We start from the raw sequence: 22,543 nt of genomic DNA on the forward strand, positions 1-22,543 counted from the left end.
CAGAGTTCACATTAGCAGCAGAGCCAACAGTCCTTGTGTGGTTTCTCTCTGATATACCTCACACTTGAGAATGAACTGGAATTAAGAAAGGGTCTTATATCCTAGACTGGAGTTCTTAACGTCATCAGAATGCACAATTTCACTATTATGGGTTCAACATAGAACAAACAGCCTTTCACCTCTCACAAAAGAAACCATTTAAACCTCTAAGTGTTGGTCAGCAGTCCACAGGACTGGAAAAGTACAAGGACCATGTTTTCTCTACTGTTCACCAACTGCCTGACACATTACCTACCAGCATGGACGTTTAATATCTGTTGAACAAATGGATATTTTTGCATATTGGCTGTTTTTAAGTGTATCAAATTTGTGCTCGATATATCATAGCTTTAGTCCTATTAAATACCATCATAAAAACATGAACAGATGTGATTTAAGATGATGTAAGTATGTAGTGAACATTGTAATAGTTTGCCATCTTCCTCTCTAGTATTGTTTTGTAATCTGGTGACAGGAACAGGAAATGCGCTACATGAGGATTCAGAAAAGCTGAGATTGAATTATATATGACACTGCCACCTACTAGTTCTGTGATCTTGGTTTTTAACTTTTGAAACGGACCTCCTGCACCATGGGGATGTAAAAAGATGGGGGACGTAATCTTAGTAATCTGAAAACAGAATGACTTGAGTTATGGAGCAGACATTCAATGCATTTTAGACGGGAAAAAAAAACAACAGACATTGAGACAGATTTTATAAATTTAATGAAATTAAAGGAAGATGGTTACCTCCCAGAGACAGTGTACTAGTGGCTAGAGAGGGAAACATTTGTTTAAACATTTCTTTTAAAATGGTAATAAGACTTCCAGAAAATTTTAGATTCTGACATGTCAATGTCAGACATGGCTCAAGTCTCCACTGCAAGGACCAAAAGGTAAGCTGAAGACTGAAAAAAGGAAGTATTTTAAAAGGTCTGTAAAGTGCCTGAAGTACACTAATGCCCACAAGTGCTTAATATTAATTACTGAGCTAGGCATAGGAAAAGTAAAACATCCTTATTCTAAGCATAGGCTTTTCCACGTTCAGTTGAGGTGTTATGTGGGAATATGATGAAAGTTTGAAAATTCTAGGACAAAAAATCAAATTATTGTACCTTAGTTACTTTTTTTTTTTTTAAGTTCAAGAGAAACACCATATATAGGTCTCTCCTGTACCAAATTTTAAAATGTGCACAACATGAAAAAATTTATCATTGTTTACAAGAAGCCTGCTCTGTCACCCTCATACTTTTGCCCCAAGGCTAACACGTATGCCAATCAGTTGTGAGGTAGTAGCTGTTCAGTGATATATTCCATGATGAAAGCAGTTTTCACTGGAAAGAAGAATGGTGTTTTAGTTTTTCTCAAGGCCAAATTGTGAATTTCCAACTGCCTACTATTGTTACCCCTTCTCCTGTATGTCCTACTTAAACTCAGCAGGAGCCTCTCTTTCTCCACTAAAACCTGCTCCCTGTCCTAGCATGCCCATCCTCCCAGTAATCTACACTTAATGCTGGGAGTCATTTTTAACTACATCCAGCTACTCAACAGGCATGAGTGTTTGTTTACAATATACACTGTGCTACAGCAGCTTTCTCAAACTTCTTGGCTCAGGACCCCTTCACATTCTTAAAAACTGAGGGCTCCAAGTAGCTCTGTTTACCAATATTTTACCATAATCAGAAATTAAAACAGAAAAAAAGTAAAATACAGTAAAAAGATATCACATTAACACTTTCACGGAAGTAACTATATTTTCGGCAAAGAATGGCACATTACAAAGCATGTAATCTCATACAATAACCTATCCTTTAAGATACTTCAGTAGGTTTTTCTCATAGTTTTTTGGAGTTGATTCTCCCTATGCATCAGACAACTCTGAAATATTCATCACCTTATTTCATAACAGAATGTATTCATGTTTATGTTTAGGTGAAAAGAAAGAAAACTACAAGATTTTATAATAACAACTGCATAATACTGAGGTTTGCTGGGATTTTGGAGGTGTAACCTGAAGAGTGAATTAATTTCTAAAGACAACAGATATTCATACCCTAAACCTACCACCTTAGGAAATTATGAAAAATTCAAGAATATACAGCACCATTCAATTAACATCAGTGATGATGTCATCCAACACATATCGTGTAGCCTCTACGTACTTGTGAGAATGAGTTGAAAAGGTAAGTTATGTCTTAGTACGGAAAGCCCCCTACATAATGAACGAGTTCAGTTCCAAGAGGGCATTCGTAAGTGCAATTTGTTCATAAGTCCAACAAAGTTAGCCTAGGTACCCAATCGGCTATATAGTACTGTACTATAATAGGTTTATATAAAAAACAAACACAAAATATAAAACATTTTTAATCTTACAGTACAGTACCTTAAAAAGTACAGTAGTACAGTACAACAGCTGGCATACAAGGGCTGGCATCGAGTGAACAGGCAAGAGTTACTGACTGGAGGAGGGAGAGGAGGTGGGAGATGGTAGAACTGAAGGATCGTCAGCAGTAGGAGACGGAGGTCAAAGCTGCAGTTTCACTCACACCTGACATTGATGGCACAGGTTCTGGTTCCTTGCTGGATTCAATTCTATCTACCCTCTTGAAAAAACAATCCAGTGATGTCTGGGCAGTAGCTCTTTTTTTCTCATTGTAGATGACACGGTAGCACTGGATTGCATCCTGAACAGCTGCTGCAACCTTCATGTACTGTTCTACATTCAGATCCTGCGCCTCAAAAACTAACAGTGCCTCTTCGAATAAAGAAAATCCCCTTGCCATTTCCTGTATCGTGAATCTCTTCGGTTACTTCTTCCGCCTCTTGTCTCTCTTCGTCCTTTCTCTGGGCCTCCAATTCCATTGGTCTTCGTTAGTAAGCTCCTCGTGTTGCACAGCAAGGAGTTCAATGAAGTCGTCCTCTTGCAGATCTAGCTCCAGCTTCTCTCTGAGGGTCACTAAGTTGCTAAAAACCTCTTTGGACTCCTTATCCCGGGCAGCTACCATATGGGCACTCGCTGCCTCACCACTTACTTTTACGTTGTGAAGGCTGGCTCTAGCCTTGAACTGATGAAACCAGCCATGGCTGGCATTAAAAGATGCACCGTCTGGTTCTTCGCCATATTTCTTCTTCAAGTCTTCATAAAGGCTTTTAGCTTTTCTTGCATCAGCATTAAGCTGAGGGGGACTCGATGCTGATGCTGATCCTGAATCCACACACTGAGAAGTTTCTCCATCTCCATCACTTTTCCCGCTTCTTCGACATTACTGTCGCCATCATCGGCACAGCAGACTTCACCTGTTCCATGATCTTGTCCTTGTTCTTTAGAATCATGCTGATGGTTGAACGGTTCATGTTATAAGAATGAGCAACGTCTACCATCTTTTCGCCTCACTCCACCCTCTCAATTTTCACTTTTGTTTCCATCATTATCACCTGGGGCTTCTGAGCAGTACCAGCTACAGCGCTTTTGGACATGCTGGGCTTGAAATAAAGATACTATACTACTGTACTCTATAAAGTACAAAAAAGCACAACCACTTGTAGAGGATGCAGGCACATGACAATGTACGCCAGACACGTGAACTAACTTACACGACTGGACGTGCAAACACATGTTCGCATCTTTGAAAGTCCGCAACTTGAAGGTTAGTATGTAGGGGACTTACTATATTATGAGAACAGTTTTGACCTTGAAGGCCTCTATATGCTTACACAGTAGGGATATAGCCATAAACAAGCAATGTCATGCCCTCAAGGAGCAACCTAAAAAAATAGGGAAAAAAACCCCAATTACTAATTACAATTGTGAGAAATGCTATGACAGCATTCAGGTGGGGTACCCAATATAGTGGAGTTAAGGCATCAAGGAAGGCTTCCTTGAGAAGTGATGTGTTGAGACCATTTTCAGTGACCATTTGGTCAGTCCGACTCTTGTAACTTCCTTTCCATTTTGACTGCCATCACTGTATACCAGACCGCATCACTTCCCGTTTGGACTACTGTAAAAGAATCTCCTAAGCGGTCTCTCTGCCTTCAACCCTACAACCCATCCTATATCTGTAGCCAGATTAAATTTCCTAAAAGACTGTTTCCACCAGAGAAACACAGTACCCTAAATTGGTAAGGAATACTGACTAAGCAAGTCAGATCAGTCTCAATCCCCAGCCCTTAAGTAGTTGCTATAGTCTATAGGAAAGTTGTTCAACCTCACAGCTTCAGTTTCCTACTCTGTAAGATGAGGTTTTATGTAGCAGAACCACACTAAATACACTGGCAGAGTCTGGCATACTATCTGGTACACAACTGGCACTCAATATTATTAGTTCTTTTCTTCTAACCTGTGTTTCCATTAGCTTTGCCCATAGTATGCACTAGTAAGTTGCCACTACTTATTATACCAAAAAGTCTGGGATGAGATTTTAACCAAAGGTCAGTAAAAAGAAGAAAGTCTATAAAGAATGTTGACTGAATTGAGTAGAATCCATATGCTAGAGGTGGGGTTCGTTAGCTGGTAAAATAACCAATTCTATAAATGTGATCTGAAAATGTGTTACCGTTGTCAGCAGGAAGAGCCAATCATAAACATGTTTTTTAAAAACCCATAAAACTAGAACACAAAGGGTGACTAAGTACCAGTACAAAGCAAAAGTCCAGGAAAAAAGCTAGAAAGTAGGATTATTAAGTGTAACCATGACTTTCAGATATAATCAGAGAGGCAGAAAATAATCTCTCTAGTCACCAGGAAGGTATACACCATGATACCAGGAATAAGTCATCAAGTTCAACTCTGGCCTAGATAAAATAAACCTAAATATTTTATACCATTCTATTAACAGTTCTCTAATAACCCAGTTTCTCACCCACTCCATCAAGACTCCATGGGGAGTCATGGATAAGAAGAAAAGTCTTCTGGAGAAATACGTCCTCCAATATAAAGTAGTACGCTACTTGGTAACTAAATAAAGAATTCTCAGCCTGCAAAGTAAAGTACCAGACTTCTAGATATGTGACCTAACAATGTGCTCTACAATTAAGATGGGCTTAAAACAAACTAGTCTTACCCTTGTGATGTTGATCCGTATCATATTCTGGATTAACAGTTGCAAACCATAGTTATACCAAACCTCTTCCGTGCATAAAAAATGAGAGAAACATTATGTAGTTCAAATTTTGTAAATCTTAAAAAAAAAAAAAAAAAAAAAGATTATAAAATCCCTTACAAAACCTTCAACTCTCTCATGCAAGTACAAGTTTTCACTCTACTTAATTTCTGTCCTAGGAGTGTAAGAAATAATATGGCTCTACTTCAGAGGGAGGTAAGTAGCTGGTTTGTTTAAAAATTGTAATAAAGCCTGAGGAAGTCAAGCACAGGAAGAGGATAAGTGCAAGGGTTTGCACAGGAAACCCAAGGAAGAGCTGAATGGCAGACAAATGTATTCAGAGACCATGAGGCATCAGTTTCCTTTATGAATAGAATATTAGGTGACTTGGGTTAAGTATGATCCTAAAGTTTCTCCATAAAAGGAGCATTGCTTCTGTGGATTTAAACTATTACTTGAAAACAAATTTCACATATAAATCAATAAAATCAACATTCATTGAGTACCCAGCTCTGTGTTCAGGCACCAGGGAATCAAGAACAAATCCGTATCATTGAGGAATGCATTTAGTGGGAAAACAGACAAAAAAGGGAACTTTCTTGGTAAAAAAGTAAAAAAAAAGATTACTTGGAATAGTTTAACATTCCTTTTAAAAACAAAGCAGTCTGACCTATAAGTTTCCCAAACTATTAAATATAACTCTTTTTTTTGCCTTTCAAAATGTTTCCCCATTTATTCAGTTTTTCTGGAGGAAAAAATTACCAAGTAAAGGGGACATACAGTTTCCCTGAAGTTGTAATCATTTTTGTAAGATAGGCATACTGTAGCTCCTCGGGGCTGTATTTGCAGTGTGATTTCTGGACCACCAACATCAGAAACATATAAAAGACACAGAATTCTAGTGACCCCCACCAGTCTTAACTGAATTCAGAATCTCTGGGTGTGGGACTGGGAATCTGCATTAAATAGCAAGCCAATTATGTGCACTTCTCATATTTTAAGGAGAAATCTTAAGAAATTGTAAGTTAAAAAACTTATCTTTTAAATATAAAAAATTGGGGGCTGGGCTTCCCTGGTGGCGCAGTGGTTGAGAATCTGCCTGCTAATGCAGGGGACACGGGTTCGCGCCCTGGTCTGGGAGGATCCCACATGCCACGGAGCAACTGGGCCCGTGAGCCACAATTGCTGAGCCTGCGCGTCTGGAGCCTGTGCTCCACAGCAAGAGAGGCCACGATAGTGAGAGGCCCGCGCACCGCGATGAAGAGTGGCCCCCGCTTGCCGCAACTAGAGAAAGCCCTAGCACAGAAACGAAGACCCAACATAGCAATCAATCAATCAAAAAATAATAAATCTTTAAAAAAAAAAAAAAAAAAAAAAAATTGGGGGCTTCCCTGGTGGCGCAGTGGTTGGGAATCTGCCTGCTAATACAGGGGACACGGGTTCGAGCCCTGGTCTGGGAGGATCCCACATGCCGCGGAGCAACTAGGCCCGTGAGCCACAACTACTGAGCCTGCGCGTCTGGAGCCTGTGCTCCGCAACAAGAGAGGCCGCGATGGTGAGAGGCCCGCGCACCGCGATGAAGAGTGGCCCCCGCTTGCCACAACTGGAGAAAGCCCTCGCACAGAGGCGAAGACCCAACACAGCCAAAAATAAATAAATAAATAAAATATTAAAAATATATATATATAAAAAATTGAAATTTACAAGATGCTATCTATATTAGCATATAAACCAAAAAGCATTTTGGTGTTAAAACATATCTATTAATTTATACTTCATCAGAATGAAAACTTACTTTGTGATGATTTCCTGTAACTTAAGATACGATACTTAGGGCCTCCTCTGATGAAGGTTTTCCAAAATTAAAAACTTTGTAGAACTGAAATTCAGGGCTAGTTTCACTAACATCAGATATAGTCCTATTCCTCATTAAACTTCTGTCACCGTTATGATTTAATGAAATCCCACTTTCCTAAAATCCCTTATGCATTCTTGAAACTCAAATGAATCAACAGTTGCTTTCTCAACACACCATTGTCCAAGGCAGGTTTATCTTTAGTAATGGTTTGCTGGATTCAGCTGTCAGCTAAAGTATACAAATAAGTATTAAAACCAACCAACCAACCAATTTGGTGGGCGGGGAGGGGGGTGGCTCACACCTAAATGGGCCAGAAAGGTTCAACTTTTATTTCCTTACTGCTCAGTATGAAGACAAAATTATCAATGTCCATATTAAGTATTCTGCAATCTACAACACAAGTTTGTGGCTATAGCCACACCTCCACAGTGGCAATTTAAACTTAAATTACATAAAATTAAAAATTGACTTCCTTAGTCATAAGAGCCACATTTCCAGGGCTCAATAGTAATGTGTGGTTAGTGGGCACCATATTGGACAGCACAACTATGGGGTATTTCCATCACTGCAGAAGGTTCTAGTGGACAGTGCTCATCTAGAGCACTAGCAAGCACACAAAGAAGTGTTTGAGAGACCAATCTATCAAACCTTATGAAGACATCTTTTATTTAGGGTTGGCTAGCCATCAAGGAATATATTAGGAGCTTAGGTACAAGACTCAACAAGAGCCTGTGCCCTCAAGAAGCTCCGAATAGTTAAGAGAATTTAAACAAGCAACAACAACAACCTGAGAAGTGCTATGATTCAACCCGCTATGGGACCAAGAAAAAGCAACACTAACTTTTTTATAGGCGAGTCTGGCTTAAAGGATGGCAGATCACAGAAGGCAAGATGATATTTGAGTTTTAGCAGTCTTTACTGGAAGGGTAAGGATTATCAAGGGTAGCATTCCAGGAGGAACCACCCTACAAAGAGGTCTGATAATCTCACTGTGATTTGCGTAAACAGCAATCAATTCAGTGTGACTTGAGAAGTAATGTTTTTGTGTATATGAGGAAAACTGTGGCAAAGGAAAAAGCTGTTAAGGTGAGATCAGTCCATTGAGGAACCTCGCATATCACATTTGCATCGATGGAATTCATCCTGTCAGTAGTTAGGGAGCCAATAAAGGAGTTGGATCAGCTATTTTCATGCTCTATCTTTATGTTGGGACAACTGTCCTGGACACACAAAAGTTGTATCAGCAGATACCGGAGATGGAGACACTAGTTCAGAGACTACTAGCATTATGGCAACTGAGCTCAGTTACTGATGAGAACAGCACTGGAGATGGACTGAAAGGTATTCAAAGGACTTAAAAGAGAGATGTTGCTAAACCTCACGTCCAATTCTCAGGAAAGCAGTAGTCAAAATCATCTGGACTGAGAAGAGGGTCAGGAGTAGAATCCCAGCTGAGGGAAAAGGACAAAATGAAAATTAAGGTGAAGATTCAAGAATATCCATAAGGGAGGAATAAACGCATTGCTGGGCAACCGTGAGGCCTATGCTCAAGTTGGGTAGCCTGTGTGGTTTCATGACTTACCGGGCTACCAAAAACAGGAGAGAAGAAAGCCAATGGTATGTCTGGGACTAAATGAGCAAGTAAAACAAATAGAAAATGGGCTGAAACCATGAGGGAGAGTTGTTAAAATGACTGACCCTGGGGATGCAAGGGTGGGGACTAAAATTTTAAGATTAAGATTTAAATCTAAGATGCTGTATTTTGGTGGTGTAGCAAGGGCCTCAAATGGGTAAAGTTTAAAACTCAGGAGATCATGCCTTTAATCTATCTCCCTTAATCTCCAGGAAAAATGCGACAAAAATATCTTAAGAAGTAATAACACGCAGTCTCGCTGCATAAAATCAGCCCCAGGTGTTGCCTGGAGTCCATTTCCCCCCTCCACCCCTATTATAATTACTTTGCGACACAAACTCAAGTCTGTGGGTAGAGAAACTGGGCTCGTCCTCATAATCTTACACCTGCTCAGTCCCCTGCAGGACAACGCCCAGGAATCAGGTTAAGCCTGGGCAAAAGAATCCCGCCCATAATCGAGAAGGAGCGACTCGACATGGAGGCGATGACGAGATCGCGGGGGAGGGAGGGATTTTTCTAGGCCCAGGGCGGTCCTTAGGAGACAGGAGGCAGCCGAGAACTCCCATAAAGGTATTGCGGCACTCCCCTCCCCCTGCCGAGCAGGGTGCGGCCTTCTCTCCGCCCCCTCCTCTGCAGCGCCTTCTGGATTGCAGCTCGCGCCGATTTTTGGAGAACATGCGCCTCCCACCCACAAACCAGCAGAAGGACCCCCGCTCCTTCCTCCACCCCCACGGGTCCGGGAGCACGTCTGGCTAGTCTCGTCCTTCAGGCGGCGGGCGCCCAGGGCGGAGCCGCAGTCGCCGCCACCCAGAAGCCTCGGCCCGGCAGCCCGCCCCCGCCTCCAGCGCGCGCTTCCTGCCACGTTGCGCAGGGGCGAGGGGCCAGACACTGCGGCGCTGGGCCTTGGGGAGGACCGTACCAACGACCGCCTCCCCGCCGACCCGCGCAGTGGTTTCGCTCATTTGGGACCCGAGCCAATAACAAGGGGCCGTTGCCGGGGCTTCAGCAGCCAATCAGATGCCGAAGCCAAGCAGGCGGCGGGTAAACCGACTCCCCCAAAGGAAGGGGAGGGTGGCAGGACGTCCGCACGGAGCCACTTTCACTGACCCTCTCCTCCCCCCCGCGGGAGGCCGACCGCGCCCGCCAGTCCAGCTCTCTCCGCACCCCACCTACCTACCCCCCAGGGAGCAATGCGAGAGTCTCTAGGCGGCTGCGCACTCCCGAGGCTGTAACTGACAGGCGCTTTGCTCCAACCAAAACACGCCATTTGTGTTTTCTCACACGGCGGGAGGAGCGGCAACCAATCAGTGACAGAAGAGCCGGAAGCGCCCCTCCCTCTGAGGGAGCAATGGCTCCGTCGGGATTCGAGCCTTTTCCGCTCCCTTCTCCCTCCCCCTCCGGTTGCCGCAGGGCGGGCCGCACTCTCAGCTGCCTCTAACCACCTCTTTCCCTTGCAGCGTAACAAACGCTATGCTCCCGACTTCCCGCGGGGGAAGGCGACCCCCAGCTACCGGCCAGACGACCTCAGCCACCCACCCACCCCAAACCGCCAGGCCACCCCCTCCCACCAGAGTTCCGCTCCCCTACCTAGCCGAGGCTCTCTGAGGAGCGGGAGCTGTAGAGCACAGCCTCTTCTCTAGGCGGCCCCGGCGGCTTCCGCTGATTGGCGGCGAGTTGGCCAATGAGTGCCGGGCGGTGGGCGGAGGGGCCAATGGCGCTGCGGGAGGGGGCGTGTCCCGGGTGCCCCTGGCGCCGGCGCTGGGAATCCCCGTGCGGTCAGTGGCGTTTCCGCTCGGGCAGCGGGCTGAGTGAGCTGCTGCCGCTGCCGCCGCCGCCGCCGCCGCCGCCGCCGCCGCCGCCGCCGGGGGAGGGGCGGCCGCCGCCCGCCTGCGCTCAGAGACTCACGCAGCCCCAGTCCCGCCAGTCCGCCAACACTGTAGTGCCGGCCCCCCTTCCTTCCCTGGCCCTTCCCCCTCCCCGCCTTTGGCTCGCTCCGCCTTTCTGCCCCCCACCCCCACCTCACGGGCACGGGCCATTCCCGGCCAGGAAACGCCGTGGCGCCGCGTTGGGCCTAACTCGAGTCCTGCTGCCTCCCGGGAGTGCCGTGCGCCGCAGCCCGGGCCCAGGCCTGGGACAAGGTAAGGGTCCGACAGAAAAGCGAGACCTTCCTTCACGACCGGGCCCCGGGGGAGGGAAGGGTCACCTCCTCCGTCTCCCCGCGCTCGCTCTCGGGACGTGGGCCTGGCCCTCCCCAGGCTCTCAGCAGGAGGATGCTGCCCCTTCTCTTCCCGCTCGCCACCCCCCACACACCGTTGCACCCCTCTTGCCCAGGCAGAGAGGCCCCGTCGGTAATCTCGTCGACCCCGCAACCCTTTTCACGTCTTTCCTGGGTCAGGACGCCTCCCCTCCCCCCACGCCTCTTCACCCCTTTTCCTGGGAACTGCCTACTCCACGTTTACCTTTTACTTGAGGATAGGCCTCTCGCTGCCCTCCCCTCAAAATACACAGGCACACTTTCTCCCCCTCCCCAAACCTCACCCCCACCCCCACCCCCGTTCGCGCGGCCTTGTGACAACTCTGATCCCTCTGGGGGCCTCGATCTCCATCCCCCCCCCCAGAATGTTCCTGGACGCCTTCCCTCTCGTCCTGGGTCCCCATCGCAGATGATTGCTTCGTTTCCCACACTAAAGACGTTACCTTCGCCACCCCCAGCTCGCATTCTTGGGCTCTCGGTGGCGTTCGCCCCAGTATCTCTGAGATGGCCCTACTGAATTTGTAGGGTTTTGGCTTGGAGTTGAGCCAGATTGTGTCGTTTTGCCTGCCTTGGGCGTGGAGAGCGATCATTTGCGAACGTCTTTAAAGGCAGAAAAATGTAGCCTTTATGAATTCCCTTTCCGTCTGTGCGGAAGCCGGGGATGCGAAGTGAATGGTGGTGAGGAAGAGCCCTGGTTTTAAGTAGGTGAATCGCGTGAGAGGGAAAGTTTAACTGTCGGGAAAGCCCCTTCTCTGCTAATTTATTCTACAGAGCTCCTTTGCTTGTCTCACTTCTTAGGAATAACTGGTCTTTCCCGTGTATACTGGTGCTGGAGCCAGCTCTGCTGGTCTGGGTCAGGGGTGCGTGTATGACCTGCATTTTCTGCTTTCTCATGTTACTCGTGCACTGTGTTCACCACTAACTCATTTCTTGCCCAGACCTCTGGGTTCCATTGGGCTTTGTCTGTACTTAGTTCATTTTTCCAGTTTTCCCCGTTCTCGTAGTACTGGAAAAATCCCTAGGTCCTCTGCTAATTTCCCTTAGCACTTGATTAAACGAGTTGTATTTAAGTAACAGATATGTGACCAAGGTCATATTAACATTTTTTTTGTTGGGCAGATGTTACATAGCTATACTTTGATTAGGGAGGATTCAGCTGAGTTGAGTGTTTGAGCTTTTTAGGAGAATGTGTACCCCCTATTTGGGAAAATTTCTTGGTGATTAGTTTTTGGTTTTTTTTTTTGGTGATTAGTTTTATATCGTTAATGTTTTTACATCACTTTGAGAGAAAAATTATAAATGGTAATTTTAGGTGTATGGAATCTGAGGTAGTATTAAAGCAGAGAATATTCACATTATCAGAGGTTTCTGGGCCTCTTGGAGGACAGAGGTAATTTTTTTATTGGTTTCTATCAGTTTTCTCAGGAGGATCATTAGTTTTCTTTTGTAGCCAAAAATTCTGGCCCATTATGGGATTAGAATCTTTAAGGTTTACTCAGTATGTCATTATATATAGAAAAATGAATTATGTCCTTTGGTAGGACATAACACAAGCCTCTGTCTTTAGCTGCAGATTTAAATTTGACTGTAAAGAGAGTGTTTGGCAAATTGGCCTTTTAAAGTCTAAAGCTTAATCTTCATTCCTAAATTGCTGGCTTATTAAATATATATTTGGAATTTGGTAAATGTTGATTTTCCTAATAAAAGGCCTTAGTTCAAACTAAAAGGGTGACCTTAGGATTGTTTCTTTCTAAAGGCATAATTCCAGCCCTCCTGGCATGGAACACTGGTCCTCCCCCCACCCCACCCCACCCCCCAAAAAAAAGAGTGTGTAAGGAGTGGGGGTGGGGTAAGGAGAAGGTTGTTCCTTTGGGTTGGATCACCGGGGTGAGTATACAAGGCAGCAGCAGCTGCTGGCTCTGGAGCTCTGGTTGCTACGTGAGAAGCTTGAGTAGTGCTGGCTGCTGTCTCCAGGGAAGGACAGCAGTGCAGCGTCCATTAATGCTGTTGGCTGCAGGGAGCTGCACTTAGGCGATGGCTGCTTCAGGACTAAGAAGAAACCTTGCTTTCCTGGGAATTTTCACTGCTGAGCTGGTTTGCATTTTATTGGTGGGGACATGAGAACTAGCAGTTCATAACCTTCTACCCATTTATGGATATCACCATCTGGAAACTGAATCATAGTTAAAGACTTTTCTTTTTTGTTCAGTTTTTGGTTTATTGGCATATTTTGGTTTTTACCTGGGAATTTTTCTTGGATAGGACTGGAAGTTCCATTTGAGTTTTAATTTTTCAATACATTTACAACCAAAGTAATAAGAATTTAAGGATCTCCCTGAGAACAAGAAGGGGGAAAATATCAGTTCATTTTTCTGCAACTGACAGGTTTTCCTCCATCTCTTTAATCATTAAATCAATTTTAGTACTTTATTTGTATGTCTCCTTACTTCCGGTTAGACCATATTTATCTTATTGGACAGGTGTTTTGCTAAACATTATACTAAATTCGGAATCTTAAACTCTAAAAAGAACTGTCCTTTTTGGAATTATTTCTATATATAACTATCAGAGGTATTTTCTTTTTTTCTGTATTTGTGATAGACTTCTCCAGATTAGATTTTTTCTTTAGAATTTGACCTATGATATTGATTCATTATAATATTGTTGAATATAGTCATCTAAGATCACAAGGATGTATATGTTTGGCCGTGATCCATCTGAAATATGGGACAGACTAGAAGGAATATTCAGAAATCGAATATCTAGTGTACAGGATACTTGAGAAGACAGCCTCTGAGCCCCTTATGTGGTCTCTCTTCCCCCACAGCTCCCACACTTCAGGGAGATCTCTGATTAAGCAAAAAGTTTGCTGAGTATGGAAGTACTTGAAGAAGAACCACCCCCCCAATATACCATCAGTTACATCCAATACTTAACAGATGCCCATGTGTTGTCTTCTTTCCCCCTACGACTCTTGCAGCCCATATATTTTTTTCCCTAAGAATTTTGATATGTTCAGTTTTGTGTAGATGTACCTAGTCATCTATAATGTGTGGTGTGAGTGGCATTTGTGGCGGGAACCAAAAAGAATGGAAATGAGTTTTGTCATTCACAAAGGTTGCTTGCATTGTCTCTCAGTGATGTAAGCAGACTAATGAAACAGAACCTTTAATGGATAATATTTTAGGTGGTTCTAATTCTTATTACTATCACATATAAAAGATGTCTATCAGGCAAATATGGTTTCACTCATACTGGCTGTTTAATGTAGTTTAGATATAAATGTCTTTAAGTTATTATGTAACATGAAAGTTACCTTATAAAGTAATTGCTTTTAACTTGTATTTCCTGTTTGGAACCCCCTTGTGATCTTAATGTAAGATCATTTCCTTAAGAGCATAGAGGGCCTTTTCATAAGATTTATTTAACCAGTATACTTGAAATTTTTAATATCTTTTGATAGTGTTTTGTGTCCAGGAACTTACATACTTTCTGGGCTTATTTTGGCCTTTCTGGAGGAGAGTGGCTACTTCATTTTTTTTTCCTTTGGACAGGAAAATAATATAGTAGAAAATGCAGATGTGCAGACAACCACTTTTACTTTATCCTCTTCATATTCAAATAACTTATGAAACGTTAGGCCACAGTTAAGGACAGTTAATGATTGTTGGATACATCTTATCAGTGAGAAATTGGATCATGAATAAAATTTTTTTTATAACTTGTGGTTCATCTCTGGTCATGTGTCAGTTTAATTTGAAACTAAAAGGCCTAGCAGTGAATTTTTTTTATAAAAATTGTTTTGGCTGTTGAAAACTAAAACTTATTGATAGGGATGTTTTGTTTAAAACAAACAAAACTGACTCCTCAAAATTGTAAGATAATATATATTTAGTAATACAACTGGTAGTTATTTGTAAAAAAAAAAAAAAAACCTTTCAGAGGCACTCCTTAGAAAATAGGTATAATGTACCTATGATAAACAGGGATTGATACCATTCCTTGCTGCCAAAAATTCCAAAATATGTAGTGAAATGGCATTTTTAACCTTTCCCTTGATGCAATGATTGATATCTCTTGTAAAGATTCAGGGAAGTTCACCAAAGGTTGATAGAATATCATTTCTTTAATATCTCGATACATATTTTGTTTAATTAGTTGCAGTCTTATGAAAAGTATTCTGTTGTATATTCATTCTAAATTGAGTAAAAGATACCCTGTAACTAGGTGGGGGACGGGTGTTGAAAAGCATTACTTTAGAGAATCCTCTTATTTTGACAGAATATATTAAACTCTTAACACTTTATGAAGGGAACTATGAGAGATAATAAAGGAACAATGAAGCAGAATCTCTGTCTACTTTATATGAGCCCTCACTGAGCAAGGAATTTGTAATCCCATCCTGCCTCACTCAGTTTTTCCATCATATGGATTTTGTTTGCTGAATACCTCAGGGAGAGATGTAAGGGTCACATTAAGTATCTTTGATATAAAGACAGGGATAAGGAATTTTCTGCTTATTGGAATAATGTCTTAGTATTTTTAAAACACTAGGATTATTGGCCAGTTTTGCTTGATGTATACAACTGTTGATTTGATCTGACTGATTTCTCTTCTGTGCTCTTTTGTCTTTCCTTGAAGTATGAGAATTATCAGAGTTTTGATGGCAAATTGAAGGAGTAAGAATCATTTCCTTAGCCATGTTAGTCATGTTATACACCTAGAGCTGAGGGTACTCCTTGGCCTATGTTATGAATCACAGAAAAAACAGTGGATGTAGGATTTATACAGAATTTGTTTCTGTCTGGGGAATCAAGTTTTTGATGTGCTACCTAATTGAGAGAAAATGCAGAATTCCTTGCTGCGCTGTTTGAAAAATAGGTGGAAGCATGGGAGGGGCCTGAGACCTCTGCAGCAGGATTTGGTCTGAGTAGAAAAGGAAGATATTTGTTTGAAATTGCCAGCTGCTTATATCAGACTGACTCGCTTATTATGCCTCTAGTTGGCCTGTCAATATGGCCAAACAGCTAGATAAGTGCAGGGCAGGACAAAGGGCTCTTTGCACAGCAGGGAGGCAGTGTTGATGGGGGAGGGGCAGGAGGTAGGAAAGGCAGGAGGAGGAGGTTCTTTTCCCTGGGAGATTATTCAGTTTGGCATACAATTAAAGAAATCATTTGTAGTTCCTACTCGAGCATTGAATTTGTGCCAACCATATAATGTTAACCCCAAATTTAGTATGTCCCTGAATATCTGGTAGGAACGCCTCCCCTCCTCCAAGGAAAATAAAAAATTAAAGCTTTGTATAGATTAAAAGAATAAATCCCATGTTCGCCACCCTCCTAAATACAAATCACCCCTCCCCCTCAGTAGACCAATTCTGGAGCATCTGAAAGCTGAATTCTCATTAAAAAAATGGAAAAGAATATTCTATCTGAATAAAACTTTTATATTTCAATACATACATTGTCCTTACTTGGGTTGGGATTAGACCAGAGTAAGTAGAATAGTTTGTTTCCCTTTGTGAAATAGTTGCATATTGTTAGCTCCAATTATATATCGGTATTATGGAGAGCATCCTTCAGCATTCAAGTGTTGGGTTGCCATCATGTAAGATGCTAACTAAAGAAAGGTCACTTACTGTTTCAGTCTCATCCCTACTTCCTGGAGAACCTGATATTCTCTGGAGTTTACCCAGCCCCCCTTTTAAGTTAGGCACAACCTTGTTTGATACATACGTGCTCAACTCCCACTTGCAAGTGGGATGGTTGCATCTAGTTTATTAGAATTAATACGAATCACAGAGTTGGAAGCGATGTGTCATTATCTATCCCTTTAAGCAAAATAATAATGAAATATTTCAAAGTTTGTGGAGGTTTTCATTAAAATGTTAAAAGGATCAATGTCCTGAACTGTATTTGTAGTTACTTTTATTTATTTATTTAAATAATTTTATTTATTTATTTTTGGCTGCATTGGGTCTTCGTTGCTGCGCGCAGGCTTTCTCTAGTTGTGGCAAGCGGGGGCAACTCTTCGTTGCAGTGCGTGGGCTTCTCTTGTTGTGGAGCACAGGCTCTAGGTGCACGGGTTTCAGTAGTTGTGGCACACGGGCTCATTAGTTGTGGTGCACAGGCTTAGTTGCTCTGCGGCTTGTGATCTTCCCAAACCAGGGCTCGAACCCATGTCCCTTGCATTGGCAGGTGGATGCTTAACCACTGAGCCACCAGGGAAGCCCTGTAGTTAGTTTTAAAATAAATGTTGAACAATACATGTGTGCCACTTCTTTTTAAAAACCCAAAATATTAAAGAATTGAGTTCACAAATTAGATGGCAGTTATTTTGATTGCAAAAGGATTCCTGCTTTATAAAAGGTGTATGCTGTGGTTCCTTTAAATGCTTAATATATTTTAGGAGAATTTGATTTTTAGACATAATTGGTTTGAACTCAGTTTTCCAAGAGTACATCTGTTGCTTGAATTGAGATACCACCTGTATTGCAATGTTAATAAACTAGCTTTAAAGTTTTCCCTTCTATCCATACTGGAGGAGATGATAAAGGAAACTGGAGTGCTAATTTTTACTTATGGGTTCAGAGCTTGTGGCTGTTAGCAAAGAAGAGATGTTTTAACTTAATAGAATAGCTAAAAAACTGCCTTTAATGCACATTGTAATAGTAAACAAACTTGACCAAGTTTTGTGTCTTTTTCCTCAGTAAAAGAAATATGTGTTACGTACTTAACATTATATTTTTTTTTTTTAAGTTATACAATTTATTTATTTATTTATTTATTTATTTATGGCTGTGTTGGGTCTTCGTTTCTGTGCGAGGGCTTTCTCCAGTTGCGGCAAGCGGGGGCCACTCTTCATCACGGTGCGCGGGCCTCTCATTATTGCGGCCTCTCTTGTTGCGGAGCACAGGCTCCAGACGCGCAGGCTCAGTAGTTGTGGCTCACGGGCCTAGTTGCTCAGTGGCATGTGGGATCTTCCCAGACCAGGGCTCGAACCCGTGTCCCCTGCATTGGCAGGCGGATTCCCAACCACTGCGCCACCAGGGAAGCCCTAACATTATATTTTTATGTGCAGTGGTCTTGGCAGTAAAGATATATTTTGGCCTGAAAAGGGAAATTTGAGTGACTAATTATCACTGCCATTAGTTAGAAGTTTTTTTCATTAACATGAAGTTTAGTGGGCTGTATTTTGTATTACTATGGAAATTAAGGGTAGTCATTTCTTCTCTTTAAAATTCATTCACACGGATTATTTCTATAGATTTGTGGGAGTAAAATAGAAGCCATCTAGTTCAAACCCTGGCCTCCATTCCAGACAGTTTTCTTTACGTGTCCTAAGACCCACATTGCTAGCACTAAGGTAAACATCCTTTGCGCATATGCTTGTGCATGTACACACACTCGGGCGCACACACACCACTTCCCAAATAATTAGAAATCTCTTCATCGTGGTTCCTAGTACTCCTATTACCCTAAAAAGTTCCTGGCAAGAGTGGGGAGGGCGCACATTTTGATCCCAAAGGTTTTGATAACTGCTTTGGCTCCCCAAACAGCTAATCTCATTTTCAGTAAGACGTAGTCAGCAGTAGGCTAGAATGAAGGTGAAACGCAGCACTACCTACCTCATCTTGCCTGTGCAGCTGCTCCACGTTATTTCCTGCTATTATCATCCCGCAGTGCCTCTCCCCAGCAAGAAGGAAAATAGGACAAAGGGGGAAAATTGGATGGGCTATTAGGATTTTCATTATGATTCGATTGTTTATATATACTTAAATACAAAGCTAATTTGTCCTATTCTTAAAAGTCAGTAGTAAAAGAGGTTTTATAACTTCAGTATCTTGCATTCTCTTTCTTGATAAGCCATTTCAGTTCTTAGCCTTACAGGAGAAAAATTGTTTTTAAGCATACTTATTTTTCATTGGTTGGTCACACAATCATTATTACCACCAGATGCCACCGCATTATTAGCTTGAAAAAAGAGAGAATCTCTTCTGTAGATAATATTTGCAATTTGAATTGGGGATTACTAATTAGTGTAACTCAGATTTATGACAAAAGTAAGGTTTAAAATTAAACCTTGATGAATATTTACCCCTTTACCTTAGTGGAGGTGAAATTGTTTGAACATAGATTTTTCATTCTTCAGACTTCTTTCTTCAAGCTGCATAATTTATGTTCTTCAAGCCTTGTTTTTCCCACACCACCTCCCCAAACAAGAAATTTTATTTTTATCATTTTTCTTATTTTCTGATGCTGAAATTTTCTCCTCTGCACTCATGAAATGTGAAGACTCAAATAAAATCCAGTAATCTAATAAGGCATGTGCACTGCTGGATATAGTAAGAGGATTATTTCATAATTCTTAGAAGTTATGATCTGGTTAGGATGTTCCAGTATAGTGTTAGCATATTTAATAATGTTGACTTGTTAATTTTAATGTATATCCAGATGGATCTCATTGTTTTACGTTTGCACCCATTGTTTGTCATTTTGTTTAAGGTTGTTTCTTTTCTTTTTTTGTCCCCCTGTCTCCATGGTTTTTTATTCCTGTCCTGTTATGATCTTTGGCCTGTGTTGAAAAATTCTGTTTCCTTCCACCAACCTCTGTGCATGCCACAACACATACAGTTTGTACTCTCTCACAGCTCTATGAAGGAGGATGATCTGCAGTTAATAATCAACTGTTTGGGCATTCTTGGCATCCAAGGAAGGTTTTATTTATGAGGAATGACCTGGAAGGACCTGTTGGCAATTACTCTGCCTTTATGTTACATTTTCCTTTATTAACGTAGGCTGTTGAGAATTGACTTATTTTATAAGCGAAACCAGACAGGAACGGAAGAGCCACAGTCAGATAGTTATTTTAAAAATAAATGTTTAATATGATAACATTTGGGATAGAGTGTAAAGGGCACTTTTTTAAAAGAACTGTATTTTAGTTCTAAAGACAAAAGAGTTTAATCTCTTAAAGTAAAACAAGGAGACTTTGAGGGACTGTGATTGATTGCATGCCAAACGTAGCATTAGATTGTTGTATGAATACATAAATTTTTATTTTCTTGATTTCTGTGGTGCAGACTGCTATAGCCATGCAAGTTAAGTGTCTTTATGCCCACAGCCTGGAAAATATATGGTGAAATGACTTTAAGAAAACAAAAATAACGAAGAACAGGTTTGAGGAAATTGTAGACGCAAGTCCAAATTTTTGAAGTCCGTTTTTAATTATTTGCGTTCTTACTAGACAAATTTAGTTTTACTTATGGCAATTAGAACTTTAATGTCATAGCTTAGTAATAGAAAAGAATAAAGGTAGGTTGACAGGGTATCAATCCACATTTTCGGATGAGGCTAAATTGTACCAAATTGTTGCATACTTTCATATTTAGGCTACTTTTATTGAAAAGGTTTACCCAGTACTTTAAAACCTATGAAATGGCATAAAATATTCACAGTTTAACAGGTACTCATCTCTTGGTGACATGTTATGTAAGCAATACTAAAACCAGATATTTGCTAAAAATTTAAAAATTTGGAAATTATATTAACATGTATGGAGCTCTGCAGTTACTGTAGCCATACCACTATAGAACAAGTAGGCAATAATAATGCCAACCCCAAGGCCCTTTGGAGCCTGGGCTGGCCGACCTTTTTGCTTACACTTCCTTTACCCCTAGGCTGTTAAGATTTGAAGTATTGCTAGGAATAAGGTATCTGTTCATAAATTGAGTAGGAGTCTGACTAAGTCATGTGTGGAGGCCCATGAGAAGACGTGTATTTTTAGAAAAGCAAGGCTCTGGGTAAGTGTAACTTTCCTCTCATAGTTTATCATGCACAGTTGGTATGAAAAGGAATGGCTGGAGGTTTGCAGCATACACTGAGCAACAAGAAGAGAAGTAGGCATATCCCACTTTATGATATAACTGTGCCAGGCAAGAAAGATGAAAAGTAATTTTTGTGCGTGTAGAATACCTTAGCTTTTCTGAACTCTATTACATTAGGAATATGTTTCTATGGAAAATAGTTACCCAAAGGATTGAGTTGAATATCTTCTGTGAAAATGATTTTTAAATTTAATCTTTTATGGATAGAGTGACCATACGTCTTGGTTTCCCTGGCAGAGTCCTGGTTTATGTCTACCAGGTAGTCAGTAATAGCACCTCTTTCACTTTCAAAAATGTCCCAATTTGGGCCGTAAATTACATGCTCACCCTAATTATAGAGGGTCGTGAAACTTTTCATCACTCCATAGCAACGCAGTTTTCTTTTATAGAGCTCTTCTGATTGTCCTCTCGGCTAGGGTTTTTCTGTTGGCCTCTCTGAACCCCCATTTCCACGTGGACAGTTTAGAATGCCTTTTTCTTTTCCTTTTAGTTCGTGGTGAGGGAGGGGATAGATACAGATTTAATTTTTTGTTATGAAAAATTTCCAAATACAACAAAATAGAGGGAATGTAGAAAAATGGACTCCCTTTGGATTTTACTGAAACCATTCCATTTGGTCAAGATAAGGTCCATACATTGCACTTGGTTGATTAGTTTGTGCCTTCTAATTTATAGGTTCTCTCTTCTCTTTTTCTCATGTAATACACTAATGAAATTTATCATTGTGTTGAGTTCTTACTCTTGGATTTTGGAAAGTGTGTCTCTATGGTGTCATTTAACATATTCTCCTATTAGATGCCCCCCCCCCATATTTTATGTAAATTAGTGATTAGATCCATTTCAAGTATATTTTATAAAAGTACTGGATACTTCCCTTAAGACTTACATAATGTCTGCTTGTCTTTGTGATGTTAGGCAGCTGTTGAAGGCCCCAGAGTGTTTCTGTTTTTGTAGTTTCTATTGAGATTTACCATATTAGAAATTAAAACTGAGAATATTTTTAAAATATTTATTAACTAATTTTAGAATAGCAATAACAAATCCTGCTGACATAAGTAACATGACTGTTACGAAAAATAATTTTCCAGTTTTTTTAATGGCATTGTTTAATATTTTTGTAAGTCTCTTTAGTGATAGAAGGTAACTGCTTTCTCATAGTTACTTCTACGTTTAATTTGTTGTGATAAGTTGTTTTGGTTAAAGACTGAAGAAAATCTGGCCTAACACAGATGTGTAGTTAAAAAGGGAAAGCCTTCACTTATTCCCCGAAAGAATCTCAAGACCTTCAGTTCTCAGACCACACTTTGAGAAGAACAGGCTTAGATCCTTATTTCCTTTATGGTTGTGGGATGGTGATATTCTATCACTACTTCATTTATTTTCTATAATACTCCCCCTCATTAATTATATGGTACCCTAAGATACAGTTTGAATACAAAAAGCAAGATCAGTACTTGGTGGGTTTTTTTCCCCTCTTACTAATTTTCAAAATAATGGGTTGGTAACTTAGCAACGTCTAAAGGTGAGCAATAAAGTGTTATTATTATTGTGTACTTAAGGTTTTAAACCTGTTTGATATGTTTCAGTCCCTTGGAGTTATTAGTTTTGACATTCAAATTGTCCCACATTTGGCTGTTGGCTTCTAAGTCCTTTTTACTTATTCTCAGTCGTTTCTTGGCTTGTTTCGATTGATTCCTTGCTTTCTGGTATGACAAGATGTTCAAGGATCATTCTGTGTATTTCCCACCCCAAACCTGGAATTACTCATTT

The 22,543-nt window shown here is 41.3% G+C and overlaps 1 protein-coding gene and 1 long non-coding RNA gene across 9 annotated transcripts in view; one reads left to right on the forward strand and one right to left on the reverse strand.

Moving 5' to 3' along the window:
- Positions 1-3,059: 3,059 nt before the first annotated feature.
- On the reverse strand, positions 3,060-11,585 carry LOC309639001. Of its 2 annotated transcripts, XR_014251406.1 has the most exons (3): positions 11,331-11,580; positions 6,938-8,451; positions 3,060-3,805 (listed from the first exon to the last, which is right to left on the reverse strand). It is a non-coding gene; the product is annotated as an uncharacterized lncRNA (long non-coding RNA). The 2 variants fall into 2 exon arrangements; XR_014251405.1 differs by lacking the exon at positions 6,938-8,451 and having other exon boundaries at positions 11,331-11,585.
- The window catches only part of SETD5 (SET domain containing 5), a 118,192-nt gene continuing 106,057 nt past the window's right edge, over positions 10,409-22,543 (forward strand). For 3 of the 7 annotated variants that reach the window (XM_082415569.1, XM_082415574.1, XM_082415570.1), the window contains exon 1: positions 10,409-10,771. The gene's annotated coding sequence lies outside the window, so the exon portion shown is untranslated. The remainder of the gene's footprint in view (positions 10,772-22,543) is intronic. The other 4 variants (XM_082415562.1, XM_082415568.1, XM_082415563.1 and 1 more) reach the window with 2 other exon arrangements.

This window comes from Balaenoptera physalus, assembly GCF_965194825.1.
Source record: "Balaenoptera physalus genome assembly, chromosome: 11".
NCBI lineage: Eukaryota > Metazoa > Chordata > Mammalia > Artiodactyla > Balaenopteridae > Balaenoptera > Balaenoptera physalus.